Genomic DNA, 15906 nt, shown 5'->3' on the forward strand with positions numbered 1-15906 from the left:
AATAATTAAATAAATAAAAAATGCATGAGTCAGCTGCTGATCCATGGCAGGTTTCAAGGAAAGAAAGAAACAGTTGTAGGTAGCCAATGGGCATAACATAGTACCAGTCCTTGGTACATTGGGGAAGGGGGAGGGCAAATTGCTGGTACCCCATATCAGATAACTTGAGAAGTATATCTGTCTCTGATAACAGAAACTGGGCAATGCATAATTTCTGACTGTGTTTAGAAGCCACTAGTAAAAAATAACTAGTCAATTGTAATAATTACTTCTCTTTAAAGCTTGAAAAATATTTTTTAGACTACAGTTCCCAGAATCCCTTGGGAATCTGGGAGTTTAGTCCAAAAATTAATTGAAATGAGGTCTTCCAATAACTAAAGTATAAATACATTATTTTGCAATTGCAATTATTTTAATAATTTTATAAGGAATTATTTTGCAGCTTTTGCAGTATAGTTAGTTATTTTTACAGTTCTGGAGTTGTGGCCTCATCAAATGGGAGGAGTAATTTCAAATGGTTTGTGAAAATTCTCATGCTGCTGCTTTGACTTTTGGTGCAGGTGTTGAGGGGCTAGCAAGGAATAAGAACATATATTCCAGCACAGACCAGCTGCTTGTACATTTTGCTTTTTAAAAAACTGATTAGTAGCAGCTATTTCACTTTCTTTCACGAACTAGGAAAAGATATAGTTATGACTTATGGCTGTAACTATAGTGACACGTAAATACTCATTGGGGCCCTTGAATGATAACTGTAACTAATTAACATGCTGCGAGATTATTCTTCCTCCCCACCAATTCCTTTTTGTGCTATAACTAAGTAATTTTCCAAGTTCTGATTTTGATAAGATAAGGACTTTCTTTCTTTTGGTGGTGGCTATTGACTGCTGCTCAAAGCCCATCCTGAATATGATGTCTCTTCATTGTTATTCCCATGTCCTAAGATATCCATTTTTCCAGGGGACACTTTCCATATTTCAAGGCTCACTACAGAATGAAACGAGGAGCATGGGAAGCTGCCATCTTGATGTGTTGGAAGCCCTGTCAATGTGAGGTGCCCATCTCTGACAGAAAGGGTTGATGCACCAAAGCTCCCTTTGGTCTCCTGTGGACCTGATGGACCCTTTGTACAGCTCTTTCTCAAGTCCATTGACTGTAGCTCCGTCTTTGTCAGCCTGTCAAGCAGAGGTCGGGGAAGGGGTGGCGGATGGCTCTTAGGACTTGCAAGATGAGATGCAAGATACACACAGGCACCCCATGCACACTGGGTTACAGTGCCAGCAGCAAAAAGATTTGGCAATTCACAGAGATCGCCTTGAGGTTTCTGCCCTCTGCTCCTCTTCTGCCTTTGTTCTTGGCGTGCTTTTTATATGGGGAGTCTTTTAAGCCTTGCTGACAGATGCTTCATTGAAGTCCCTCGTAGAAAAGGCCTTTGTGTAACCCAGATAAGAATTTCTTCAAGAAAGAACAGTAGAAGCTTCTTCCCATATTCTTGTTACTCAGGTCATTCTTATGCTGCAGTTTCTAATCTAGAGGATCAGGGTACAGAGTTAGTAATATGAGATAGTACAGAAAAACTGTTTTATGTGTTTAGTTTTTGAGATGGCCTGTGAGGCAAATTAGTCTAGCTGGTCTGTCCTACTAGTGTACTATTTATTGTTTATTATGATTGTATTTTTACCACTTCCACATGTAGCTTACAGGTGCTAGAAGCCCCCCAGTGTGGGGATTCTGCTGCCCAAGCTGCATCATGTGGCGAAACTGCATCTATCTAACCCTCTTTTAAACAAAAACACAACTAAGCTAGTGACCTAAAACTTCCTTGAACAACAATAATGTCATTCGCATACGTATCCAGTAAGACCAATGCCTTGCAAGCATTTGTGCCTCCCCTCAATGATCCTTTTTACATGTCAGTGGGGTCACTTATACCATTAGGAGGAATGTGGCAGGTGTGTCAGGCTGCAGCTGTTAGATGTCCTGAAAAGGCACTCAATTGTTCATTGTTTACTTGGTAGTTTCTGTATTGTCTGCCAAGAATGGGATCAGTATTTGAAGTATTTTTTGCCTCCTGTGCCAAAATCACTTGGCTGGCTTTGGGTGCTATATATGCTGAGAAGAGTTAATTTTGAAGAGAGGTAAAGAAAAGCAAAATTCTTGTCCTCTCTTCTTGCTGACAAAGATGAAGATGTGTAAGAGACCACTCTATAAGAATTCACTGTCTTCACCTGTCTAGGCAGGGACCTTTGCCAGGCTCCTTAAACAAAAGAGGAAGAACTTATCAGAAAACTAAACCTTAATGCCAAACCAGATATGACAAATAGCAGTCACAGTAAGCACAACCTAGATCAAGACTGTGGTGTGGGATAGATGGAGGGACTAACCCTTTGCCACAGGTCTAGTGAAGAAGCTACTTTTGGGGGACCATAACTTCCCAAATCCCGCAAATGTCTGGGGGATTTGGGGAGTCATAGTCCAAAAAAGACCCACCCACATTTGGCTATTTGCATAAGGAGAGAAGCTCCTATAAGATTTCCACATATTTGCGTTTATTTTGTATTTTGGAGGGAGGAGGGCCTAAAAGTACCAGATCCTGTCTGATCATGGAAGCTAAGCAGGGTCAGCCCTGATTTTAGTACTTGGATGGGAGACTGCCAGTGAATACTAGGTGCTGTGGGGTATATTTCAGAGGAAGGAACTGGCATAACCACCTCTGAGAATACCTTGCTCAAAAAAACTCTATAAAATTCATGGGATCACCATAAGTGGACAGAGGTCTTTAAGGCACATAGGCACACAAAAACACAAATACATACACAATGAGGCTGTAGCTGTCTTCTGCTGCCCTCTTCTGGCAGAAAACATCACCTGCCTAGAAATGCATCCAACAATGTTTATCATAATTGGGGATGTTCCTCATCTGATATTTTGATACTGGGGAGAACTCTTTTCTCCCCTTCCTTCACTACTGAAAGGCACTAGTCTCAGGCTTTAATATGAGTCAGACCTTGGCGGCTCATGGACCCCATGTCAGTAGAATGATGACCCCACTCCAAGTTGACAAATTTCAGAATTGAAAAAGAGCCATTCAGTGCGTTGAACTCTACTCACAAAATAGGTTCACTGCCTTGACAACATCCATACAGTTGATGCTCATGCCCAAAATGAAATCACCACCCCACTGAAACAGAAACCGCAAGGGACCCAGCTCTGAAATATGTGAATTAGAAAAAACAAGGCTTTTAAATGTATATAGATGGTTGCCATGAAATGAAACCAAACACCTGACCCATATGCTAATATTAAGCAGTCCCAGCTTTTACAAGCTTTCAGTTGGTTAATTTCTGTTAAAGAAATGGGAGCACAGCAGGCAGGTGGGAAGTGGGTGAAATCTGATAAACCATATGGTTGGAAATGGAGCATAGCTCTTTGCAATGAATGAAAATTGCATTAAAGAGGGAGGGCTATTTGTGGTGTGCATATACACTTCTTTCACTTTTGCATCTTCTTAACATGGATTAGTGTTGCTTCAAAAACTTGCCAGACCAATTTGATCGCTATGAGAACAGGACAAAAATAAAATGGCCAAATTTAGGCTTTAAAGGAATCTTAATTATTTAAAATAGACTTACAGAAATCAATAGACTTACATTAGTTATGACTGACTTGTTCCAGTGATTTCACGTATCTCCTCTGAGCATGTTTAAATCTGGATCCAGCTCTATGTTCTTGAGTGTTTTTTGCACCATTGGAGGTTAAAGTAGTTCACCTAGGCTGAAGTCAGTTTTTCTATGAAATACAAATATTTATCTGAGTCCGTGTAGTGTAGCAGTTTGTTTGTTGGAATAGGACTCTGAAGACCAGAGTTTGATTCTCAGCTCAGCCATGAAATCCAGTGAGTGACCTTGGGCAAGTCACATGCTCTCAGCCTCAGGGAAAGGCAATGGCAAACCTCCTCTGAACTAATCTTGCCAAGAAAAGACCATGATAGGTCTACCTTAGTGTCACCATAAGTCAACATTGACTTAAAGGCACATGGCAACAGACCACCAACAACAAATAGCTAAGGCTGTATTTCATGTCGTGATGCTCTTGGAAGTGGAGTAAGCAAACATATCCCAAGCAGTGTTTACTCATTCAAACATCTTCCAGTTCTCTTTAGAAAACAATGATTACTGTATTGGTCATCATTTTAGTTACTGTAAATCTTCTTCCTCTTCTATGCAGAATTGTAAAGGATTCAAAGTCCTTCACATAATCCAGCCTTCTCCAACCTGGTGCCCTCCACAGGTGTTAGACTACATCTCCCATCACTGCCAGCTAGCACAGGTAAGGAAGCAAATATCTACACATCTGGGATTAAGTTGAAAGGCTTCTGTAGGTCCAGTTTTTGGTGCCTGTTCTTATAATACTGAGGCCCATTGTGAAGGCTAGATTCAGTAAAGGACAGAGCCAGTAAAACACTGTGCTTGTAACAGCTATGCAGATTTTAAGCCTAAGTGCATACAAACCTTGAGTGTTACAATTAAATTTAAATTGAATGCTGAAAACAGACTCCTTCAGGCCTTTATGTATACATTAAAATGCTGCTGTACTTTGGTAAGACAACAACAACGACAACAACAACAACAATAATGAGGTATTCTTTCCAGAAAAGGGCCTAAATGCCCTAAAGGTACCAGATCGCCTCTGATCTTGCAAGGTAAGCAGAGTCAACCCTTGGATAGGAGACAGCCAACGAACAAGATGCTGTAGTAGGCTATATTTCAGAGGAAGCAACTGGCTAAACTATCTCTGAGTATTCCTTACCTAAGAAAACTTTATGAAATTCATGGGATTGCCACAAGTGATAGCTGATAGGCAACTTGAAGACACACACAGACATGTTCTTCCCACAGAAAGGGTCAAGGCATTTTGGACTTAAGGTTAATGCTGAATTTAAAATTCAAAAAGTAAAGTAGTAAGTCAAAGGCTTTCCTAAGAATTTGTATCATAAGCACTGGTAATTCTTTTCCTTTGTGCCAAAGATGTGAGGAAGAAACATGCTGAGGCTGATCAGTAGTGAGGGGGAGAAAAACCCTCTCCTCACACACACAATAATGCAATTTCCCTCCCAGTTTAGGAAAATTACACTTTGGACTACAGCTCCAAGATCTTGGACCCCATTCACTGGCCCTGCTGGATCATGGGGCATTCAAGAGCTGTCACCAAAAAAGTAACTTTCCTGCTAGCTAACTAACTGTTTTACATCTAGTTAGTCGTTTTAAACTGATGTGTGTTTTAACTGATGACTTTTTAATTGTTTTTTTGTTAATTGTTGTTGTTCCCCTCCTCAATTCATGTGGAGAAGTGAGTAAGAAATATTATGATTATGATCATGGTTATGTCTTTTTCCTCCCACACACCTCAAGACACAGAATCGGGGGGGGGGGGGGGGGAAGTATGGATCCAGATTAAATCAGTTTTGCCTCATTGTGACCAATCATATGAATATAGCATTGAATTTAAACCAAGAGTGGGACTTCTATATAAACAATGTCCTTGGATTTCTGTCTCTTTTTCTCAATCCTTCCAAAAAAGAAATTTAAAGCTCCTTCACCCCTTCATTTACCTACAATTCAGAGTATAAAGTTGGCATATTAGATTACTCACTGAAGCTTCATGTTGTTGTTGCTGTTGTTGTGTACCTTCTAATTTATGGTGACCCTAAGGCAAAGATAGCATGAGGTTGACTTGGCAATATTTGTTCAGAGGAAGTTTTCTATTGCTTTCCCCTGAGGCCGAGAGCATGTGACTTACCCAAGGTAAACCAATGGGCTCCATAGCTGAGCATGGAATCAAACCCTAGTCTCCAGAGTCACAGTCCAATACTCAAACTACAACATGATACTTGAACCACTACACCATGCTGGCTCTTTACTGTAGCGTTATTTGATGTGGCAATATGGCCCTCTTAAATTGTATTTACTTTATTATTATTTTATGTTTCTTCATAATAGGAGCATAAGGTTGTATTAGCAAGCTGATATCAAGGATGAAAATGCTCTGTTTGGGAGAATGTGGCTAGAATGGAACAGATGTGTGAGTTGAACATGTGTTGCTACAGAATTTTCAAGACATGGGTGGGAATCATGCAGCTCTCTGGATATTGTTGGGATCAAGCTTCCAGCAGTCCTAACTGACATAGCCAATGGTGAAGAATTCTGGGAGTTGCAGTCCATGAACGTCTGGAGCGCCACATAATTCCCACTTCTGGTAGAAGAGAACTGCCTGTTTTTCATGTTAACCACTCTGCAAAATACTAGCCTGTTCGTCTGCATAGATTCCCCAAGGAATTTGTCTGTGTGCATGTCTGTCTAACCAGAGGATCACTTGTGACAGAGCTTGTGAAAAGTCATTCTTTTGGACTATGCTTGCCACAATCTCTCATCTAAGGAATTTGAGGGATTGTAGTCCAAAAAGTAAATTACCCCATGTTCCGCTTGTCAAATGCCTGTTTACACTGTTACCCTGTCCATGCAGCTGTTTTGTGCACACCTACAACATCAGATCTTGCTGTAGAGGTGTCTTCTGGTTTGTGCTGGCATAAGGTGTGCATTTCAATCCTCATTATGAAACAAAGGAGGTTTGGCAGGATGGTGGTGGTGAAGGCATAGAACAAGAAACCACTATGGACAAATACCAAAGAAACCTAATTTGCTTTGCATAGATGGTGGAGAAAGGATGGGGCAAGAGGTCAGGTTCCCCCTTCTCCTTCTTTGGAGAACTCCATCCATTGATTTAATACCATTGCTTTTGCCTTGTCTTGTGAAGATACATCAAAAACTAGTGAGGGGGAGGAAGGGGGATGCTGCTGGCTTCTGCTTTCCTCAGGGGGCTATGAACCTCTCAATTAATCATCAAGGCTTCCTTCAATAGGAGCAGCCCAGCTGTGATGCTAGCCAATCCTAAAGACAGCCATCCATCACTGTCTACATGGGGGACCAATCGAGGAAGGGGGCCCTGGCCAACTACTAGCCAATAGGACAGACTGAATTCAAAACAGAAACTATAAAAACAAGGGGCTGATAGCAATTAAATCCCCATCCTTCCCTCTTCCAATTCCTGGAACTGCTAAATCAAATTACCATATATACTTGACTATAAGTTGACCTCATGTATAAGTCGAGGGCAGGTTTGCAGGCCAAAATTATGATTTTTGATATAAATACATGTATAAATTAAATATAAAACTTAGGGGCATGTAGCAAAGGATGTAAAGGATGAAGGAAAGGAAAATGATGCCAAAGAATGCCTCTGTTTTCCCACCCAGGCATTCTTTTAGACTTTATACTCAGAGAAGGAGATGGTCCCTATTTTGATAAGTGTTAAGATACAGTACTTACATTGGCTGTGGATAAGTCAACCCAGGTTTTTTGGGTCAATTTTTTGACTTAAATTTCTAGACTTATACATGAGTATACACAGTAGATGGGAAGAGAACCAGGTTTATGTTCAAGTTTTGAAAAGGTGTACAGTAATTCTCATTCAGATTGCAGGCATGACTGTAGACATTTGGAAATCGGGACATTTCAAAAGCAGAATGTCACATTTTAGTCAAATGTGGGTCTAGCTGCTATTTATTTTGTTCTAGGATGGTGCATTCAATTTTGAGAATCTAAATTTTGGGAACAAAAGGCATCATATACATTTTAAGGTCTGAAGTTTGGAGGAAAAGGGGTAGCATATAGAGATACAAATAAATGTTTATATTCTCAAATATTTTATGTATGTTGAGGGTATACGCTTGTGTACACCTTACTTAGGAGTAAACTCCACTGTATGGCTTGACACTTGTGTAGATGTATATAGCATTTACTGTCGAAGGAATTATGTTTGATACATTTTCCAGTTCAAATATCAAAAGCAATGGGGGATTTAAAATGAGGGGGTTATTCTGACAGAGAAGCCTCTCTTCTTTGCCATACAAATTTAGGATACTTCTGAAAGGGGAGCATCAATAGTTGTACAACCATGGATGTAGTGTCTTTCTTTATATAATTAAGAAATAATAATTAAAGGGCTTTGGGTCCTAAGAAAATAAATTTGAAATCCCCCCCCCTTAAAAACTGACTGGTACCTAGGCCTTACAATGCAAGTTTCAATACAGTTTTGAAGGATTTAGTTAGGGGGTTCGGGCTCTCTTGGATCTTAAATTTCATTTTCAGATATCAGAGACAGGCTTCACCTGAGACAGAGGGAGAAAAAAGAGCTCTGCACAAACTTCAAATCTGTGTTATCTGTATTATCTAAGATGTGTCACAGAAAATACAGTGCTTTCCCCCTAAATTTCCCAGTTTAAAGTGTGCTCACTTATTTGGAAGCTGTAGTTTGAGCTCCTAGTTGATACTAGTTGGAAGATGTTGGTACTACTGTAGTTGGAAGAAGAAACTCTACTCAGACACCAGATATATGGGGAGGTCCCAGTCTATCACATTGATTTTTCTGTATTTTAAAAAATGGATCAAGGAGGCACATGTCACATAGTGTAAAGTTCAGAAACTGAGGATTGTCAGCACAGCCTTCCCCCACATAATATCAATCCATATTCTAGTAACTGTTAGCATTAAACAGTTATTATTCCTTGCAAATTCTGAAAGTGCCAACAGTCTCACCTTTCAGATATTCGTGACTAATACAAATTTGTATTGAAAGATTTACTGCTTTGATTACATTCTTGTACGATCCAGTAGTCAAATAGTTTTTAAATAACCCACAAAATGCAAAAATAGAAAAAAGCATAATTTAAGATATAAAACAAGTTAAAACAGCTATATTATAAAACCAACACCAGAAGACAACAGCTCAGATCTAAAAAGCATTAATAAACTGAATTCTTGTAATGACCACCATTAACCACTGTGGGTCGCTGTTTCGCTTTTAAGGTTAACATTTGGAGGTTCGAATTGGCTCTGATTATTAAAACAATTTTGCAGTTCTACTGAGATTGGTGGCAAAGCTGGGTTAGGAGAGGGTTGTTCTTTATTATTTTGCTAAACCTTGGGAAAGGTACCTTTTGGGGTCTATAGATAGCTCCAAGAATTCCACAGATCATGCTGGCTGAGAAATTCTGCAAGTAGTTTTTCAAAGATAACTTTTCCAAGCCCAGTAAATATGCAGAAAATGGAGATGATCAAGCAATTCACATACTAACATTTTGCCAGCATCTGTGGCTGGCATCTTCAGAGTTTAAAGATGCCAGCCACAGATGCTGGCAAAACGTCGGGAATAAATTCTTCTAGAACATGGTCACATAGCCCAAAATACCCACAAAAAACTATGGATGTAGGCCATGAAAGCCTTCGACTTTACTGGTTTTTGGGATCCCAATAACATCCAAACAATGATACTTTTATTAGACCAACCAAAATGCACAATATACATGTTGCAAGATTTCATAGCTCCACTGGCTTCATCAGACAAGGTGTTAAAAACCATACAGAAGGGGGAAAAAATTGAAGATGTTAGTCTTATGCCTGCATTTTGCTGTCTGTTCTCAAATGGCACCAAGGGATATTTCTTGTAGAGCACAGGGTAATTTTCATTGGTGTGGGTGTCTGAACATGCCTATTTTCAAACAAATAGAGCTGTGGGAGGGATTCTCCACACAATCCCGTACCCAGTGCCTAATTTATAAAGGAAATGATTTGGGCGATAAAGTTTAACAGCATAATATTTTATCATCTGGAAGCTCTATCCCCTCTCTGCTTCCTCACAAACCTGGCTGAACATTATCCACAGAATATGAGAAGAGCCATGCTGGGTCTGACCTATTTATTTATTAGTTTTATATTCTTCCTTTTCCCCATATGTTCTGAAATATAAGTCCTTGTGTTTCTGGATAGGAAGGTGTAGGGTTAGAGTGATGGTAAAGTGGTAAATCCACCAGTCAGCGTTCTAGGAATTTTGGTATCAAAAATAACGTTTGCTGTCTCTATAATGGGGAAGAAGGAGACAATTGTTTGCTGCCTTGAGTTGCATAGCTAAAAGTGTATTGTTATGGGTAACATCTGTTTGGCTTGTCCTAAGCTAATAACTTCAGTCCTTTTGACAAAAGAGAGTTGATAGCTGATCATATAGCAAACGTATGGTGAATAATGGGAAGAACTAAAGAGTTTCAAAAGATCAGCCTGTCCTTTATATACTATAGCAAAGCATTTGATTGTATAAATCAAAAGAAACTATGGATTCCTCTTAAAGAAATGGGTCTGTCACAACATTTGGTAGTCCTGATGCATAAACTATACCTAGGACAAGAGACTACTGCTAGGACAGAATATGGAGAAATGGAATGGTTTCCAATTGGAAATGGTAGCAGGTAATGCTTTATTCTGTCACTCTATCTATTTAACTTGTATGCTGAGAACAACATATAAAAGCAGGATTGGATTTGGAGAAGGAAGGTCTGAAAACTGGAGGAAGGAACATCAATAATCTTAAATATGCAGATAACGCAATAATACTAGAAGAAAATATCACAGATGATGGAGAGATTATTGAAGAAGGTCAAGGCAGAAAATGCAAAGCCAGGTTTATGGCTGAACTTCAAGAAAACCAAAGTTATGCCCACAGAAAATCTACATAATTTTAAAACAGATGATGAAGAGACTGAAATAGTTCAAGATTTTCCCTACTTGGGCTCAGTCATCAATCAGAGGGGAGACAGCAGTCAAGAAATCAGAAGAAGACTAGAGCTTGGGATGGCAGCTATGAAGGAATTAGACGAGATCCTGAAGTGTAAAGATATATCATTAAATACTAAATATAGGATCATCCATGCCATTGTATTTTTCATTTCTATGTATAGTTGTGAAAGCTGGACAGTGAAGAAAGCAGATAGGAATAAAATAAACTCATTTGAGATGTGATGCTGGAGAAGAGTTCTGAGAATACCGTCAACCACTAAGGCCTCATTCCTACTTACAGATAAGTTGGTGTGCGATCCAAATTGATGGATCGATTCAACAACGGAGTGTGGTTCCCACTACATTTGCCCCAATCACATTTTCCCTCTAAAATTATCCACTTTTGGTTCACATTCATGCAGAATTGTGCAGAATTGATTTATTGAAAAAGATGTGGAAAACATCAGCATCAAAAAGATGCAGATTAAATGGTTCTAGTGCGTGGCTTCTCCAAATCACTTCAGTGATTTGGTTCAAGTGGGAATCAGGGTAATTTGAACCAGTTCAAACCGATTTGTGACCCGGTTTAAAGGGTAGTGGGAATCAGGCCTAAAAAGACCAATAGATGGGTCCTAGTAGAGCAAATAAGGCCTGAACTCACCCTGGAAGTAAAGGTGACTCAACTGAGGTTGTTGTGTTTTGGCCATATCATGAAAAGAAAGGACTCACTAGAAAAGACTATAATGCTTGGTAAAGTTGAGGGCAATATAAAAAAAGGAAGCCCACAACCCCGGTGGATAGACTCAATCAGAGAAGCCACAGCCATGAGTCTACAGGAGCTGAGCAGCAAAATGAGGATAAGGAGACTTGGCGGTCTCTCATACAGAGTCACTATGAGTCAAAGTTGATTCTAAGACACTGACCAGCAAAAATCTCACAATACTTCAGGTGATATGTGTTCATAGGGAACAAGATAGCATACCTGGGCTAATAAAGAGATCCAGAGGTCTTGAAAGCTTTCATATTTTTTTTAGGTTCGTCTGACTGGCCTACCATATATACTCAACTTTACGTTGACCATGTGTACAAGTCAAGGGTAGGTTTGGGGGCCAAAATTATGGATTTTGATATGACCTGTTGATAAGTAGAGGATAAAAATCTAGGAACATGTGACAAAGGATCAAAAGGATGAGGCCAGGAAAACAATGCCAAACAACTTACAAAATTTCAGCAGGCACAACTGTTTGTGCTCATCCTACAGGAAGAATGGATGAGAGAATAGAGGGGTCAATGCTTCCAGAACAGATTATGCTATTGCTTTTCACCAGGCCATGGATCCTTTTTAAATAAGTGTTAAAGTACAGTATTTACATTGATCCATGGATAAGTCAACTCAGGTTTTGGGGGTCAGTTTTGTGACTAAAATTTTTAGAGTTATGGATGAATATATACAGTATATTTAAGGGTATTTCACCAATACACTCCCCTCACCTAAATATCCTAAAGGCACCAGATCCCATCTGATCTATGAAGCTAAGCAGGGTTAGTACTTGGATGGGAGACTGTGGATGAATACCAAGTGCTGTAGGCTATATTTCAGAGGAAGGGACTGGCAAAACCACCAGTGGGTATTCCTTTCATATGAAAACACTATGAAATTCAAAGAGTTGTCATAAGTTGACAGGCACACACACAACCTTGAAGGCACACACACACACATTAGGCAAAATGGCTACTTAAAACAACAACCGCAACCTGCTAGAGTTATGGCTGTCTCTTTATCTCCCCCTCAACCCAAGAAAGGGGAACCTGTGTGAGAAAGAAAACAAAAAACTAATAAGAGGACAGTTTAAAATATTAAGTTCTGCAATTGTAATCTGCCACTCAAGGTCAGCCCATTCTGCTTCCTGAGGCAAATGACAAAATGGCACATTTCCCATTCTATGTACCAGGAATAGGAAACTTGGTTATTATTATTATTATTATTATTATTATTATTATTATTAACCTTGATTTATAAAGCGCTGTCAATTTACACAGCACTGTACATAGAAACTTTTAGTTAGACGGTTCCCTGCCTGCAGGCTTACAATCTAAAAAGACACGACACAAAAGGAAAAGGGAGAGGTGGTGGGGAAGGGGATCAGGTCCAGCAGTTCTTCTCTACCTCCGAGGCCTGGACCAAGGCAGATGGAATGGAGGAAGGGCTTACTTTCTTAATGGATGGTCAAAAGGAGAAGGGAATGACAGTAGGGAAGGGGGAAAGTACTACAATTGGTTGAACTACAATTCCTTATGCGTGCCAAACTGAAATAAAGTGGGGCTGTACAAATGACGTCTGGGTTTGTTTGTTTTTTAATGAAGCTGGTGCAAGAGAACATCTTGTTGAGAGTTGATGGACAGGTGGAGAAATGTGTGGTCCTCCAGATGTTGTTAGTCCCATCACCACTGGCTAAGTTGAGGAAGGATGTTAGGAGCTGCAGTCAAATAGCATCTGGAGGGCCACATGTTCCCTTACCCCTGCTCTGAAATCTATTTTGTCTTGTTTTGTAGGACTCACCCAAAACAATTTGCTGCCTGAGACAGAAGGTATAGTGAACCGAGTTCTTCCAGTTCAAGGATTGTGAATATTGGGCGAAATCCACATTCTCTGGAAGTTGGTTTTCTCTGGTCTTCCTGTCCAGAACCAAGGAATAAGATGCTGAAAACAAAACTGGGTGTTTCTTTCACACTGCACATAATAGCACTTTAATATCTCTCTGAATGCTGTAGCTCCCTCCTATGAAATCTTGGTAATGGAACCGAGAATTCTCCGATAACCGTGTGAAAAGATATTTGGGGTAGCCGTGTTGTAGCAAAGTACAATAACATCCAAAGTCCACAAACAATGATACCTTTATTCAAACCACCAAGATGCACAAAAGACATGATGCTATTTTATATTCATGTTTTGTGCATTTTGGTTGTTTGGTATCACTGACTTGTAGATTTTTTATGTTAGTGTGAAAACAGGGTGACCAGAGGCACTCCTTTTCCCAGACATTCCCTACATTTCAGTTTTCTGTCCGGGAGGAATTCCAAAATGTCCTCCATTTTGAGCTTGACTAAGAATCATGCATTTACTTTTATATGAGTGGTTTGAATTTTTATGTGGTCATGTCCTATGTTTTTTCTTGAATGCTCCACATTTTGCAGTGCCTGGCCCTCCTTTGCAGTTATGACTTCTGGTCACGCTGTGCCAAAATACAATGGGAGGCTTGGGACTATACATAGAATGGCCAGATGTCCTGCTTTTCCAGGACATATCCTCCATTTCAACTGTCTGTCCAGGAGGAATGCCAAAATGTCCTCCAGTCTGAGCATGGCTAAGAAGCATGGATTTATATTTTGTATGAGTTTTTAGCTTTTATTTGTCCTCCCTTTCTCTTGAATGTCCTACATTTTGCAGTGCCTTGTCTTCCCTTGCAGTTAGGACATCTGGTCACCCTATGTGAAAAGTCCATCCCAAGAGGACTTTGCCTTTTGGAGTAGTATTAAAGTGAAAAAGTATTACCAGTCTTTGCCAGTGGGTGGCAATGCAGGATCACATATCAGGTTTTCTCTGGTGAGCCAGAAGCTGCCCTGGTAAAATGGAAGGAGACAAATTTATGCAGAAGAAAGGCATCCCTGTGGGGTGATGGTGGAGAAGAGGAGGGGTAGACAGTCAGCACTCTCCAAAAAGTACACTGGTTTTTCATAAGAGGAGTAAGCATCAGGGGAAAAGTCACTGTTCTACAGAACACTGTAGTTGTGAGAGAGACCTGGGAGCCATAATAGTTCAAGCTTTCTCCATCTTGGCTTTACACACAGCCCACAGTTCCAATGGTAGGATCTCTCAACAGAAAAGACAGTGCCAGCCCAAAATATTGTGCTGCCTGAGGCAGAAGACCAGATAACCCCACCACTACTTTTGTGCCATGTATAGAATGGCAATGGATCTGACTTTGCCAAACTGGTGATGGAACAACATTCCTCCTTGTACCTGAGAGCACCTGGCTTAGCAGGCACAACTTAGTGGCACAGAACAGGCTGGTTTATTGATTAGTGGGTTATTTTATTCAACTAAAATGTTTAATATTTTATGAAAATTTTTTGTCACATCCTGTTACAGCTGCTGGAGAAATGTCAGGAATAAAGTCTTCTAGAACATGTCCACATAGCCTGAAAAACATGTGTATAGTATTTGAAGTAAAACAGTGAGGCCCTAAGGCTTGAATAAATAGATGTTTTTACATGTTAAAAATGAAATCAGTGTTGCCAACAATCACACCTCCATTGGGAGGGCATTCCACAACTGGAGTGTCACAGCTGAGAAGGCCCTTTCCCATGGCCTCACACCGTGTACAGACCTCACTAGAGCCTCCCCACCCCTCAGCAGATCTTAGTTTATAGAAGTCAAGGGAAACATTGGGAAGGGAGTCTGTTTCACCCTCCTGACCTAAAGCAGCCACCTTCTTCTGCTTACTGGTAGAACTGTCCCTTGAAAAGCTCTCCTCTTCCCCTCTGTCACCAGAGGTGCATGTGCAAGTGAAGGAAGAGCCAGGAGGCATAGCTGGGTAAAAGAATCCCACTGTACGTTGTCTGTCTTAAATACTTTTAAAGCCACATATTTGGTTGGAAAATCCTGCCAGTGGTCCTTGCAAAGTTTGAAAACAGCTTTTTTGGACAAGTCCTCTATCTGGAGGATTATAGGAGATTTAGTCCCTTCCCCCAGTTTTGGTTTTTTTCATGTCTCAGATGGGAGAGGATGTTTTCCAGAAAAGTTTTCATCTTAGCACCTGTTTAGGTTATAGATAAAACTCACCAGCTGTTAGGAAAAGCAAATGCAGATGCAGACTTTCTCTACATCTGCGATTCCATTTCTCCCTCTGTGCCCTTTGATGGTGGCTTCGTTTTAGTTCCCTGCAATTCTCAAATCAAAAGACATCTCTGGCGCCTGTTGACCCCTTCTGGTGCACTGACATAATGTTGGCTGTAGAGTCAGACCAGACATATGGAAGTTTTCACATCTGTTAGGCCGTGGGATCTCTCTCTTTGGTCGTAATGTAAAACAAATGTGAGGCTCTCCACCTCCTGCCTGCAATAACCATCCATGTTATAAAGGAGTGGGTCCACATCTTACTGTAAAAACAACAGACACAGGCTCCATGTTGCACGCTGAGCACAAGGCAGACCCAAAAAGAAAAATCCTTAAGTACAATAA

The sequence above is a fragment of the Sceloporus undulatus genome, chromosome 6 (genome assembly GCF_019175285.1).
Source record: "Sceloporus undulatus isolate JIND9_A2432 ecotype Alabama chromosome 6, SceUnd_v1.1, whole genome shotgun sequence".
Taxonomy (NCBI): Eukaryota; Metazoa; Chordata; class Lepidosauria; order Squamata; family Phrynosomatidae; genus Sceloporus; species Sceloporus undulatus.